The sequence below is a fragment of the Lissotriton vulgaris genome, chromosome 4_1 (genome assembly GCF_964263255.1).
Source record: "Lissotriton vulgaris chromosome 4_1, aLisVul1.2, whole genome shotgun sequence".
Taxonomy (NCBI): Eukaryota; Metazoa; Chordata; class Amphibia; order Caudata; family Salamandridae; genus Lissotriton; species Lissotriton vulgaris.
The window spans coordinates 2,067,094,608-2,067,104,904 of NC_141691.1; the positions used below are offsets into that span (position 1 = coordinate 2,067,094,608).

Sequence of the window (10,297 nt, forward strand, 5' to 3'; positions counted from 1 at the left end):
ACTGACTTGAGGCACGCAGGCAGAGCCTGGGCTACTGGATCTAATGTGCTAGAAAAATAAGCACAAGGCTTGTATTGTCCTGCTTGGTCTTGTGTGAGAACAGATAATGCAGTACCATCACGTTCTGTGACAAAAAGTGTAAAAGGCTTACTGTAGTTCGGTGTAGCTAGAACAGGTGCTTGGCATAAGGCTTTCTTTAACTCATTAAAAGCAAGTGTATGTTCGGATGTCCAAGGGAGGACAGTCGATACGGCTGCCTCCTGTGTCGTTAACTGTATCAGTGGCTTGGCTAGAAATGCATACTGAGGAATCCATTGTCTGCAATAGGAAGTGAGGCCGATAAAAGCTCGTACCTCCTTCTGGGTCTTGGGCTGAGGAAGACTCGCTATTAACTGGATACGGTCAGGTGTCAACTGCCTACCCCTCTTGGACAGTAAGTGTCCTAAGTAGACCACTTGCTGGACACAGAATTGGAGCTTCGAAGGGGACACCTTGTGCCCCATCTCGGCTAGGAAATACAGAACTGTAAGTGACGCACGTTCGCAGTCACGTTCAGAACGGGCTGTGATCAGTAAATCATCGACATACTGGAGCAGGGCAGTGTCAGTTGGCATGTGAATATTGTCTAGTTGTCTCTTAAGTGCTTGACTGTAAATGCTAGGACTTTCTGTGAAGCCTTGAGGAGCTCGTGTGAATTTATAGCTCCTTCCATTTAAACAGAATCCGAAAAGGAACTGGCTGTCTGGATGAATTGGGACACTGAAAAATGCATTCTTGAGGTCGATAACAGTGAAGAACGTAGCTTCAGAATCAATGGCTGTCAATAGGGAAGAAATATCTGGAACAACTGGGTACTGGGGAATGATACATTTATTAAGTTCTCGAAGGTCAATCACTAATCGATATACTGGAGGTGCATTTGGATCAGTACGTTTCATGACTGGAATGATAGGAGAATTACATACATTGGAGTCAGTTTCTACAACCACTCCTTGAACAATGAGCTCGTCAATAATTTTGGATAAGGCTGCTACAGCCTCAGGTGGCAATTTGTACTGTCTGATTCGTGGCAAAACTATACCTGGTTTCAGAGTCACACGGTGGGGTGTGATGTGCATACAACCAACATCAGTTGGACCTTGTGCCCATAGATGCTGCGGGACATTCAGTAATCTTGGATCAAAATCACGTAATACATAGTGACCTTTAAAGTCACGTAAAAACAATCGTACTCCTTCTGGGGAGCAGCAAATTACTGCACCTAATTCTTTTAATGTCTTGATGCCCAACAAGTTTTCTGGACATGACTTTGTAAGTAACAAATCAGTAGTTCGGGACAATGGACCAACTTCTAGAGTAACTGGTTTCGAAATCTCGTTAACAATTGGCTTTCCTGAAAATCCAAGGGAAACATTTCTTGAGCCTGAGAGCGGAGCCCCTGGAACCTCGTCATGACTGATAGTAGTCCTACTTGCCCCTGTATCAATCAGAAACTTTCTGTCTTTCCCTAATACTTGACTGTGAACATAGGGACCCTCTTGATCTACAGGTATCTCAATGAGAGGCAAGCCTACCTCCCTCTCTAGGCTGTTTCATGAATACTGCTGGTACTCTGGATACTCGGACTGTGCGTACTGGTACATCTGCTGTGTAACATGCTGTGTTGCAGCTATAGGCTGCGGTACTGTAACTGTCTGTTGTGCATTCTGTGGTAACTGGGAAGTCTGTGTAACTTGTTCTTGTCTAGGCGGACGTGGTCTTTCTTTAGTCTTACCAGTAGCTATGTTGTGTTTCAGAACTGCACACTCGTTTATAAAATGACCTGGCTGTTTACAATAATTGCAGGTCCCTTTAACAGGAACTGCAGGATGACTGGCTTGATTCGTACCCCTCTTCTGACTGTCTTGAGGAACAGATTGTGCAACTAATACTTTCATTTTCGTGTCTTTCATACGTCTCCTTTCGTGTTCTTGCTCTTCCCTGATTCTATTCTGGTGATACTGGAGCATCTGAAGCATTTGTGACGGAGTATTAGCTTGCCAGGTACTTTCGACTTTCAAAACTCGATTTTTAACTTGTGGGCTTGAATTCTCGACTAATTTAGTAACAAAAAGATGAGGGTATGACTCGCTACTCGTTTTCAAACCACTGTTAATAATAAAACATTTCTCGAATCTAGAATAAAAATCACTAGTATCTTCGTCTGGTTTCTGTTTACAGGCTGAGATGGCATCCCAGTCTTCCTTTTTCGTGGCTAGTAATCTTGGCAAAACTTGTATCAATAACTCAGGTAATTCTTTAGCTTTATCTCCTAGACCGGTACCTGGTACACGTGTGTTATCTTCAGCTTCTAGAGCTGTCCAATCTATCTTTTTCTTTCCCACCTCCCATTCTTTTTCTTTGAGTTTTTCATATATGCCCGCAGGCAACAGGACCTTTAACATTTTAATGATATCTGGATACGTGTATTCTCCCATACGGAGCATGTCTTTTAATTCACGTGGAACCCTGCTGGATCTTTGTCGTGACAGGGAATTAACTTCTTCATCTCTAAGAGTTCCATCTTGGTAATCGGGGTGTAAACAAATACTCGTTCTAGATCACCACCCGTTCCTCTAACTGGGTGGACTTCTCGTAACGGATGCTGTCTTTCTATGTAGAATGGTTTACTTTCGGGGGGTGAGACATGAACAAAATGCGGATTCAGAAACGTTCGGTATTTGTGGCGCTGTTCTAGAATGACACTAATTAAATCGGTACCTAGACCTTTCCATCTATACTGTAGTAACTTGTTTAATACATCATGTAATGGACCTGGATCAGAATGTTGACCCTCATACAGCGTGATGAGGTGCTGGATCATATACATACCCACCAGTCGCTGCTCGGCTGGGGGCAGTTTCAGAAACGATTGTGCCACTATTTCGTCTGGAAAAGTGGTAGAATCAGTAGTCCATCGGACTGCTGATCGGGCTATTTCTTGTTCATGCGTAGTACTAAGTTCACTATAACCTATTCGTGATTTCAGAATTTTATCGGTAGCTTGGAATACTTGCTCTAGAGAACACTGTTCTGGTACTAGAGAAGGAACAGTTTTCTTGTAGTCTAGACGTGAATGTCGGTCGGAAAGTCTAGTTCTACCTACATACGCTATTCTGGAAGGATTCTCGTCGTCTACCTCTTCAGTAGAAGAGTCATTTTCTTTCTCGGTTGCTTGTGTTGCTTCTCGTTTCTCGTGTAACTTTATTATTTCCTTACGGATTTTCTTGTACATACTCTCTATACTGTTCTGTGTCTTGTGTCTTCCCTCGGCTATATGGTCACTCCACCTGGTCAGAACTTTCATTTCTTCGGTATGTTGGAGCCTCTTACAGAGCAAGTCGGTGAAGACTGGCGGTAAGGAGGTATTGACGGGGAGGTCCTGTATGGAGGCAGCAGTCTCGACGGCAGTGCTAACTGAGTCAGATCAGTCCCCCCCAGCCCTGACAGCGCTGTCCTTGAGGAAGTTGCCACAAGAGCAAAACCAAGTGAGGAGGTCACATTTAGTACAGTGGGGTTTCACTGTGTCTCCAAAAACACAGAGCCTCCGACCTGGAATAGATATCAGCTCAGGTCTAGGCAGGCGGTCTGGAACCCAACAGAGCTTCCCGAGAAAGGAGGTCCAACACCCCGGTCCCCCTTTAAACAGAAGAGAAAGGGAGATACAAGGAAGGTGGTAGTCACAAAGGCTGTGAGGCAGTCCCAGGCTCATAAGGGCACCCCCTCGCTCAAAAGTTATTTTAAAATAATGGAGCAGGCTGTAAAAGTTAAAGATAAAAAAGTTAAAGAGACTGCGGGGGCTAAATTGGGAGCGCTAGACGTAGAGGTTACTAGCGCAGCGGATACGAGAACAGGAGGAGAGGTACTAGCTGAAGTTGATGCTGAAGTGGAAGGGGAAGTGGGGGTAGGGGCTCACTCCTCCGAAGATAATGTGATCTCTTTTCCATCGGTACCTTTGAGTAACAGGTACACAGTACTTGAGCTTTCTAACGGGGGGGAGTCAGAGGCTCCAACTCATCTAATACATCCTAATACAGTATATAACCCTACCCCCGGTTTCTGTTCCAGCCTTTCACTACCTTTAACAGCTCAGAGTTCTCCTATCCTGACTACTGCTACTGCCACTGCCACTGCTACAGCTATGGAGAGCTTAACCTCTGAGATACCCTTAGCTCGGGTTCCGTCTGGGATAGAGTCCCACAGTATCCTTCTCTGCTCACAGACAGGTAACACTGCCTTCCAGTCGCAAACCCTCTCCCTTCCAACCTCCGATAAACAAGTCACTGTGCAGCAGACTGGTAGTTCGTCAGTTGAACCAGCTGAGGCAGAGATCGAAGTCGATAGATTGGGTCTTTTATTCCAGACTTTAAGAGGAGACCTGCTTGGGAAATTTGAAATCTCAGAGAGCAATCAGAAAGGGTTGCATGATAGATTTGACGCTCTGGAGGCCAAACTGGAGGGGCTGGCAACTCGAACATGTGTGTTGGAGAGTAAAGTTAACTCACTGTCAGAAGCATCATCAGGGAATTCCAGAGACATTGACGCTATCAAAGCTCAAAATCGAACCCTCACTATGGACTTGGAGAGACTGGAAATTGCGAGTCGTCGGAACAATCTAAGAATTCTTAAGATACCAGAAGGTGAAGAGGTAGAAGATATCAAGGGATTTGTATGCAGATTATTGCGAGAGAACATACTGAAGGACCGGTTAGATATCGATCTAGAGGCTGAGATCCAGCGTGTACACAGAGATCCCTTTAGACTGCATGCAGACCGTAAAGCTCCAAGGAAAATCTTAGTTTACTTCCAGACATATAGTGTTAAGGAGTTAATCCTGACTAGATGTCTTGCACGTTCTTCCCTCCATTATCGTGCAAACCCTTACCAAATTAGATCTGATATAGGGGGGAAGGCAGCCCACAGGCAGTGGGAGTTGGGTTCAAGGATGCCAGAGCTTCGAGCATTAGGTGCCCAGGTCCAAATGAAGTTTCCCGCCTTACTCAAGATTATGTGGAACAATAAGATGTTCAATTGTAACCATCCAGAGGAGGTAGATGAACTGCTTCAAAAAATGAGAAAATAGAGATAATAGTAAATTCCAGTCCTCTGGCATGAGGGTAAATGAGAAAGATTCATATTCCTTATAACCCTTTTAGGCTCATATGATTTAATTTAATTTGGGAAGACTTAATAAGAAGTCAAATGTAAGTTAATATCCATACGTAGGCCATATACTCACTTTACTTTCTAGGCTTGATTCTGTAAGGAACACTCAAGAGGTAAATTTTACTCTTTCTTTGTGTTTATATAATAGGATGCGACTGACTTTGCGTAAAAAAATAAAAAAATAAAAAATAATAAAAATGTGTGATAAAATGAATTTTTTTTATATATATACAAAGAATAAAAATAAATTACACATAGACAAGGGTCAGATGTAGCACCGAGTAAATGGGAAAAACTATTTATTTTTCAGACACTGATGGTGTTTCAAGGGTGTAGAGCTCCTTAAGGCGTGATTACGCCAGGTATAAGGGGAGGGTTCCTCGGGGGGAGGGTCAGGGGGGGGTTAGGGGAGAGGGGAAAAAATCATATAAAAATGTCCTCATATGCCATAAATTGCTATTTTGCAACACAGAGCTTAAACAGAAATTTCTATTAGCTGCAGGTCTGGTCTCTGATGATTCCTAATACAGTCTCCAACAATAAGTTCCTTTCCTGGAATTTGAATGGTATAAGAAGTTTGAGGAAACAACAAAGAATATGTGAGTTTCTAAAAAATACCGAGGCGTATATATACCTTTTGCAAGAAACTCATCTTGAGGCGGAGATTTGTGCTCAAATATTTGGAAAACTTAGTTGGGTACAGGAAGGTCTCTGCTCTAAACAGAGGGGTTCTACTAGAGGAGTAGCTTTAGTTGTGCGTGCGAACAGGGGGATTAAGGTTCAGAACTGGGAAACCGATCGATCGGGTCGATGGCTGGTGGCAGTCCTCTCTATCGGAAGTTTTACTTTTCAGTGTGCTGTGTACTACGGTCCCAATGAGGACAGCCCAGATTATCTTCAGAAGTTAGAGGAACATATTATTCTACATTCAGCTCCAGTCATCTTAGGAGGGGACTTTAATCTTCTATTAGACACACAGCTGGACCGTACTTCAAACGCTAAATATAATCCCCCAAATAAATCCCTCCTAGCTCTTAAAAATATCATGAAAGATTTCTCGTTAATTGATGTATGGAGAGTGAAACATGGCAACCTCAGAGAGTACTCCTTCTACAGTAAGAAGTATAAACAGTACTCCAGAATAGATTTCTTTCTCCTAGATCGTGTTTTTGTGCCTGACATTACTTCAGTCTCACACATTCCCACAGGATTGTCCGATCACTTTGCTGTGGAGTTAAATATCAACTTCAAGCTTAGCTCCTCGGAGTTCAGGTGGACTCTGGATAGAACTATTCTTCTCGATGACGAGATTAAAACCAAAATCAGAGCTAGTCTTTTAGAATTTATTTCAGTTAACGTTGGGACTGCCTCAGAGCAAATAGTCTGGGACACTTTGAAATCCTATCTTAGGGGTATCCTTGGTTCACATATGGCATTAAAAAGAAAACTGGAGAAAATAGAGAATACTAAGGTCCTCGACTTAATCAAAAAGAAGGAATTACAGTTGCAGTTAGCCGTCTTGGAAGAAAGAGACAGGATTCCCATACTTGAAAAAGAGCTGTTACAGCTACAGATAGATTTTAAGGCTAGAGCTGATAAGGTAAACAAAGATAAGTGGGAAGTTAGCAAGCTTCACAATTTTGAATATGGAGAAAAGTGTGGCTCACTCCTGGCCTGGAAGGCGAGGACCGAGAGAAGTAGGAATAACATAAGTTTGCTTATTCAGAAAGACTCTGGGATGCTCCTAACAAAGGATGTAGAAATCAGGATAGAGGCAAGAAGATTCATGGAGGAGCTCTACCACGAAGAAAATAACTGTGGACTAGAGGAGCTTGAAAAGTGGTGGGATCAGAGAGAGCTACCCCAGCTGAGTGAAAGTGACATAGCTTTCCTAGGTACAGGGATTACTGAAGGAGAAATACGGGCCCAGATAAAAAAGATGTTTAGGAATAAGGCCTCTGGTCCGGATGGTCTGCCATCCGAGGTGTATAAAGATAATGTGGAGGAAGTCTTAACACCCCTATTAACTCTGTTTAATAACATCTTCCTGCAGGGAGATCAAGCACCACCATCCTGGTCTGAGGCTACGATTACCTTGATAGTGAAACCTAACAAAGATCCCAAAAAAATAGAATCGTACAGGCCAATTTCCTTGCTTAACTGTGACCAGAAAATATATTCCGGAATACTCGCATCTAGGTTGGCAAAAATAATTAAATCTATTATCAATTCGGATCAGAGGGGGTTCATACCTGGCCGTCAACTTAATGAACTCACGTTCCAAGTTCTAGGAGCAATAGATATAGCAACAGACAGGGGGCTGCCACTTGCTATCGTTGCGATCGATGCAGCAAAAGCCTTCGATCAGGTGAACTGGTCATTTTTGTGGAAAACCATGGCGAAGTTTGGGTTCCCGAATGTATTTATCGAGGGCATTGTAACATTATATAGGAATCCCCGGGCCAAAATCTTGGTCAACGGTTGCCTTACAGACTGGTTTAACATCTCAAGAGGAACAAGACAGGGTTGTCCCCTGTCTCCCCTCCTTTTTGATATATATATTGAGCCCTTTGTGTGTTCCTTAAGATCAGATCCAGTAATTCTACCTTTTAAAATAGGGGATTTGACGCTTAAGACAGCACTATATGCTGACGATCTCCTCCTATATACGTCCAATCCGGTTGAGGCTATCCCTAGGCTGTTTGAGTTAGCGGAGGATTTTGGTACTGTGTCTGGATATAAAATACATAAAGATAAAACAGACATTATGAGCTGGAACAATACAGTACAGATACCTGAAGCTAAACAAAAAATCAGGTACCTAGGAATTTATGTTACCCATAATTTGGATAATGTCACGAAAGTAAGTTGGGAGACTGTAGTAAAGGAAGTGAGGAAACTATTGACCAGATGGAATACCCTGCCGCTTAATATCTATGGTAGAGTCAATCTGGTCAAAATGATCATCTTGCCGAAAATCACCTTCCTATTTAATTCCATCCCCCTCAATTTCAAAAAAACAGATATTGCTAATCTCCAAGGAAGAATTGGTTCCTTCATTTGGGCAACTAAATCTCCAAGGATCGCCTGGAGGAAATTGAGAAGAGGGTTGAAGTTAGGTGGGCTGGCTCTTCCTGATTTGCTTCTTTATTGTTATGCTTTTCAGTTTAAGAACTTCAGACTTTTAGCAAATAAACTTGATTCTTCCTCTCAGGGTAAACTCTTTCAGGCTATGCTTTCTGATCTCCCACATGCCCTAGACTTTTTTCTTTACAAATTCGGGGATCACAAGTTTTTTAAAAAGGTTCGACTGAAGCTCCTAAAAACTGCACTCAACAACTCGCAAACATTACGTCGAATGTTTAATATACCTTATTACCATTCCCTAGCCCCAATCTGGGACTCCCCAGGCACACCAGAATGCCTTTTGGACCGATTGGCGCTACCTTTGAAGGCGGCAGGTATCACAAACTGGGGGGACCTGTGTATCAATTCGGCTTTATTAAGTTGGGAATCCCTCTCGAACCTAACGGAGGGTACTATTACTAGGTTCAAATTTTATCAATTGTCCTCGTGGTGGGCGAGGCAGTGTTGGGCCTATAATAAGGAAATACTCTCATTGGAATTAATTAATAGGGACAGGGGATGGAAAGGTGAGGTTGCGCATTGGTATAATAAATTTGTGGGGGTTAAAGAAAATCTAGAATCTGAAATTGTTAAGCTATGGAATGACCTTTTAGACCCTGATGCTGGGGAGGTCTTGAAGGTCTGGATAGATTCTTTTACACTCTCCCAAAAAATTATAAAACCTTCCAATCTTAGAAGAAACCACCTATTCACATTGCATAGGGTCTATTGGACTCCAGCAAAACTAGCTAAGCTGTCAGCAGAAGTATATTTTTGCCCAAGATGTAAGTCTCCAGCGGCGGATGATAGACATATGTTTTTCGATTGTCCGTCTATCAAGGGTTATTGGAGTGAGGTGTGTGAATTCATAGAAGAAGTGGTATCATCCCCAATTGTTCCCAGCCCCAGATTGATTGTGTTTGGTCTCCCTAATGATTATAATACTCGAAATTGTGTGTCGCAGTTTATTTTTTATGTTATCGTTATTGCCAGGAGAGAAATCTGTAGGGAGTGGAAGTCTATTAACCCTCCTAGATTCGTAGACTGCCTTAGAAACATCATGGCGGTCAGTCGTTTAGATATGTTGTGTGGTGGAGAAAGCGCCAATGAGATCTGGTGTGCTCTGAATGCATGGACTGAACGATAACATCCAATGAGTCCAATGATTATGCCAGAGGTTAGTGGTCCTATTCTCCCAAAGTGGCAAGCTACATCGTGAATGGGAGTTGGCTTAGGAAACAACCTACCTCTTGGTGACCTCCATCGGCTATCCATAGACCCCAGGGCCGGAACAGCTGGTTTATGCCTGTGGCCAGGAGAGCGCCTACCTAGAGTTGACATTATCTGGTGGCATGTATGAGGACAAAAAAAAAAAAAAAAAAAGAACTTTCATTTCTTCTGGATCTTTTCCTGGATAATCTTGTTCTCTTATTAAACAGTTAATTAGAAACTTTAAAATCATGAGCTGAATCTCGACTTTTCTTTGGACCATGGTGTCGCCAATACTTTCTGGATCTCCTCCTGTACGGATGAAATGATATATTCTGTCTAAATAACCTTTCATATTCGGCAGGGTGTCCAAATACTCGGTCACCCTTCTTACACGCAATGAATACAAGACCATATCATCATCGCCTGGGACTGGATCATAACGGCATTCGGTAAGTGCTCGCTTGATATCTGCAACTGACTGAAATTTGGGTGTACGCTGTAACGCTAGCTCATGTAGCGTCATACGTCTGTGTTGAGGCGGGGTACGAGGAGAATCTCCCCCCGCGGCTCCTAGACTGGAATCGTCGGTGTGTACTGTACGGGCTGGGAGAGTGACTGATGTAGCGGGTACTTGTACTGTGGGCTGGACCGGGGGTACCGTAACAGGTGCTGTAACAGGTGCCCCGACGGCTGGAGGAACAGGAATTACATTATTTACAGGAGCAGGCAGAACAGGATTTGCATATTCTGGGAC

At 43.1% G+C, this 10,297-nt stretch overlaps 1 pseudogene; it reads right to left on the reverse strand.

The window, feature by feature from the left end:
* Positions 1–1,592: 1,592 nt before the first annotated feature.
* On the reverse strand, positions 1,593–2,863 carry LOC147725012 (uncharacterized; annotated as a pseudogene).
* Positions 2,864–10,297: the final 7,434 nt, after the last annotated feature.